Source organism: Hipposideros armiger, unplaced genomic scaffold (genome assembly GCF_001890085.2).
Source record: "Hipposideros armiger isolate ML-2016 unplaced genomic scaffold, ASM189008v1 scaffold_12, whole genome shotgun sequence".
NCBI classification, from domain to species: domain Eukaryota; kingdom Metazoa; phylum Chordata; class Mammalia; order Chiroptera; family Hipposideridae; genus Hipposideros; species Hipposideros armiger.
Window position 1 is genome coordinate 3544229 of NW_017731362.1, and position 4847 is coordinate 3549075.

Genomic DNA, 4847 nt, shown 5'->3' on the forward strand with positions numbered 1-4847 from the left:
AAGGAAGCACAGAAGTAAGGGGAAAATGAAATAGCACCATGTACAACCTTAGACAGTTCCATGTCTAACAATGACTTGAAGATCTATAAACTACAATAGATGGAAATCTGTTGTTACCTGCCCAGCTTAGACCAAAATCTTATAAGGAAAGCAATATCATCTATTTTTATTCCCAACCCTAGAGATAACCTGATTTGGTACTCTCACCTTGAAGAGCCAAAGGCTGACTTCTCAGAAAAAGCAAATACCTGCCAGATATTACACACAAAAAACCAACTAATATCAAGATTTGCCACATCATCTAAATGTTAGTCATGGTTCTGTTTTTCAACTACCTTTAAATGTACAGTGAAAGACAAAGTGGCTTTTTTCTAGAACACAGTGTTTCTTATTTCATTTGGAAAGGTGGTTTTAAAGGCTGAAATTTAGGTTTCTGAGTTGGATCCAGTCTGACCCCAGACCCAGTTTGCTTTCTGAGTCAGGACCCAGTTTGACCTTGACCCAGTCTGGTTTCTAAGTCAGATCCAGTTTAACTGGCAGGTTTCTGGGCCCAGTCTAGAAAAAGAAATGCTCCAATAAAGCCTGAAAGCTCATGACTGAAAAGCAACAGTACTGGGGTCAAGAGGAACTTACGCACAGCTTCCTGAGGCAGTGAGGAAGCAGTGGGCTCAGAGGCTCCATGGGGTGTGAACAGTGCCCTGAAAGATACCTGATCAGAGGAAAGCTGTTAATCCCAGAGAGAACCAGCAAACAACGAATACTCCAGGGGTTCCAGTCAAGATGACAGAGTAGGTAAATGCTGTGCTCACCTCCTCCCATGGCCATGTCAAAATTACAACTAAATTATAGAACAATCAAGATGGAGAACTACCTGAAGACTAGCTGAACAGAAATCCCATAACTAAGGATATAAAAAAGAAGCCATGTCAAGGCTGGTAGGATTGGGCAGAGATGCGAAACAGACTGGCCCCACGCCCACATATGGAAGTTGAGAATTCGGGGTGGATATCTCAGCTGCAGAGGTCTTCCTTGAGGAGTGAGTGGTCCCAGCCCCATACTGGACTCCCCAGTCCAGAGCACCAGTGCCGGGAAGAAGAACCCCCACAACATCTGGCTGTGAAAATCAGCAGGGATTCCATCTGTCTGGGTGAGATCGAAGGCTGCTAGAAACCCCGGCATTCTCTTAAAGGGCTTGTGCGCAGACTCATCAACTTGTAGGCACTCGCCCTGGGCTCCAGCAGAGAGACAGCGGCTTAGGAGGCACCAGGGACGTATGGAGAGAAACTGGGTTGTATGGTTCTACACGAGGGCTGGAGGGAAGGCTGCCCTTGTCCTTGTGTTGAGCCCTTCTCCCACACAGCCAGGTCTGAATCTGAATTGGCCTGGTAAACCCCATTCGCTCCACCTTGAAGACTCCCTTAGGCCCTGCCCCACCCAACTTGGGCACAGTGAGAAGCTCTTTTTGCAGTGGGCACCCATCCGTCTTGAAAAGCTCTCAAAGGTCTGCAGGCCCCAAGCAGTTGGCAACTGTCCTTGGTGTGCCCTGAATCTTTTGCTGAGTGGCCCCAGGCTCAGTGCTAGTGACAAATCTGAATCCACATCAACCTGGTAAATACCACTCATTCCACCCTGTTGACTCCCTGAGACTCCCCCTGACCCAACTTGTGAACCACCCAAGTCTTTTTCAGCAGCTGAGGCTTATGGGCAATAGGCAGGCAACAATAGGCCTCAGAGTGCCCTGTGCCTTTTGCTGAGCTGCCCCAGGCCCAGTACTGGTGGCAGCCAGCCTTGGCCCACAGCCTACCTCCAGGTCCAGCACAGGAAGCTACTGACCTCAGATCACTTTGTACTTCTTACCAGGTAGCCTAGGGTCAGTCAAAGGCAGTGGGTGACCTTGCCCTGCACCAGAACTCCTCCCAGAACCAACACACCTGGTGGCCAGCTTCGGAATACAGTAGAGCACCACCTAATTAGCCTCACAGGTGGCACACCCAAAGGGCAATCTCAACAGACACCAGAGCCACTGGAGCAAATCCCATTCTGTGGGGTCAGCCCCTAAACAGCAACCCATATGCTGTGAGGATGTCATGGCCATCCTTACAGCCAATCAGCCTGAAGGTGAATCCCACCCAGTGACATGCCAACAGCAATCAAGGCTCAAATACAACAGGAAAGCACACGCAAGACTTAAATGTAAGACCTGAAACCACAAAACTCCTAGAAGAAAATATAGGCAGTAAGCTTTCTGACATTGCTCTTAGTAATATTTTTCTTTTCTGATATATCTCCTCAGGCAGGTGAAACAAAAGAAAAAATAAACTAATGGGACTGCATCCAACTAAAAAGTTTTGCATAGCAAAGGAAACCATATCCTTCTGAATGAGAGAAGATTTTTGCCAATCATAAATCTGATAAGGAGTTAATATCCAAAATTTATAAATACTCATACAACTTTATACACACACAAAAAGAAAAAAAAACACAAAAAAACAAACAAACAAAAAACCCTAAACAATCCAACTAAAAAATGGGCAGAAGACCTGAATAGACATTTCTCCAAAGAGGACATACAGATGGCCAACAGACATATGAAAAGATGCTCAATGTCACTAATCGTCAGAAAAATGCAAATTAAAACCACAATGAGATATTACCCAACACCTGTCAGAATGGCTGTCATCAATAAATTAATAAACAACAAAGGCTGGTGAGGATGTAAAGAAAAGGAAACCCTCATGCACTGTTGGGTTGTAAATTGGTATAGCCTCATGGAAAACAGTATGGACATTCCTCAAAAAATTAAAAATAGAACTGTCTTATGACCCAGCAATTCCACTTCTGGTATTTATCAGAAGAAATCCAAAACACTAATTTGAAAAGATGTATGTTCATTGCAGTGTTATTTACAATAGCCAAGATATGAAAGCAACTTAAGTGCTCATCAAAGACAACTGGATAAAGAAATGGTACATATATACAGCAGCATTTTACTCGGCCACAAAAAAGAATGAAAGCTTAACATTTGTGACAACATGCATGGACCTAGAGGGTATTATGCTAAGTGAAATAAGTCAGACAGTGAAAGACAAGTTCCACATGATTTCCCTTATATGTGGAATATAAGAACAAAATAAATGAACAAACAAAACAAAAATAGGCTCATAGATACAGAGAACAAATTGATGGTTGCTAGATGGGAGGGAGGTTGAAGGGCTGGGAGAAAATGGTGAAGGGAGTAAGCAGTACAAGTCAGCAGTTACAAAATAGTTTTGGGGATGTAAAGTACAGCACAGGGAACATAATCAATAATATTGTAATAATTTTGTATGGTGCCAAGTGGGTACTAGATTTATGGGGGATCTCTTTGTAAATTATATAAATGTCTATAATCACTGTGCTGTACACTTGAAACTAATGTAAAATAATATTGAATGTCAACTATACTTGAAAAATAATTTTAAAATTTCATTTAAATAAATAAATAAAGGCTAAAATTTAGCCTGGTAGAGGCCAGAGATCATATATAGTTTCTGTAGTGACAGGAGCCACTGAAAATTGTGGCAATGAAAAGTAATCTTTGAAAATGAAAATCTGTCATCCACCAACCCAGTCCCCCCTTTCTGCCCCCACCACCCCAGCCCCGCCACACACGTAGAATCCCTCACTGGCTTCCTGTTGCTCTTACAACAAAGACCAACTCTATGAGGCCCCACGTAGAGACCCTGGCCCCTAACTTGGTCTCCAGCCTCATTTCATTCCCTTCTCCTCCTTGTTCCCTATTCTCTCTATGCTGCAGCCACATTGGCTTTCTTTTGGTCCCTCAAATAAGCTATGGTACCTCCTGCCATAGGGTCTTGCACCTGTCTAACTGCAACCCTCAGACTCACACCTCCATCCAGCTAGTGACTCCTCATATTCTTCCAACTCAAACACCATCAGCTCCTTAGGCAAGCCTCCCCTGACCCCATACCCCACATCGAGGACAGGTTACTCAGTGATGTGATCTCACAGAATCACACTCCTTTCCTTCCGGGCATTTATTTCATCATCTCATTTAGAATTATACCCCCACAACTGTGATTACTTGGTTAATCTCTGTCTCCCAGCTGGACTGTAGGCTTCAGGAAGGCAGGCGTGGTGTCTGGTTTTGCTTTCCATCCTCATCCTAGCTCCTAGCACAGTTCCTGGCAGATAGTAAGCACACAACTTGTTGAATAAATGGGTAAGGGAATGGATAGATGAATGAGTGAGTGAGTGAACAAAGAAAAAGAGAGAATTGCTGACTTGGTTGGGTGGCTTGAAGTTTTGTGGGATTAAAACATAAAAATGGGGAGTTAAAACCAGAGGTGGTTGGGTGGGAGATGTACATGATGCCAACTATTAGAGAGATTTTCTCCCTAACCACTGGCAAGGAGGAAGGGTGGGGGTGTGTAGGCAGTAAAGCGCCATCAGAGATCACAGCATAGCTGCCAACCTCATCACAGAGGACCAAAATACCCAAGTGCCAGGTCTTAGAGCAAATGAAAAGTATTCACATTACAATCAGGAGAAATGCTGTGGAATTAAAGTTGGAGTATATTCTTGAATTGGATTTCATTCTCCAGGGCCCTAAAGTTAACCAGCTGGAGTCATTTTTTAAGGACCATTCTATTTAACCTTCGGAAATGGAGCATCTGCCTTTTAATGGAAAAACTACTTCCCATTGTAAAGATAGCATACAATGTTCTTGGCTACTTTGGTCTCCAGGAAGAAAATTCAGATACCTCCCCATGTCCTCACTGTATCTTGAACCCTCTATGTCAACAAAACAGGCCAGATTAATAGCTAACTTTTTTTCTAATAAGTAC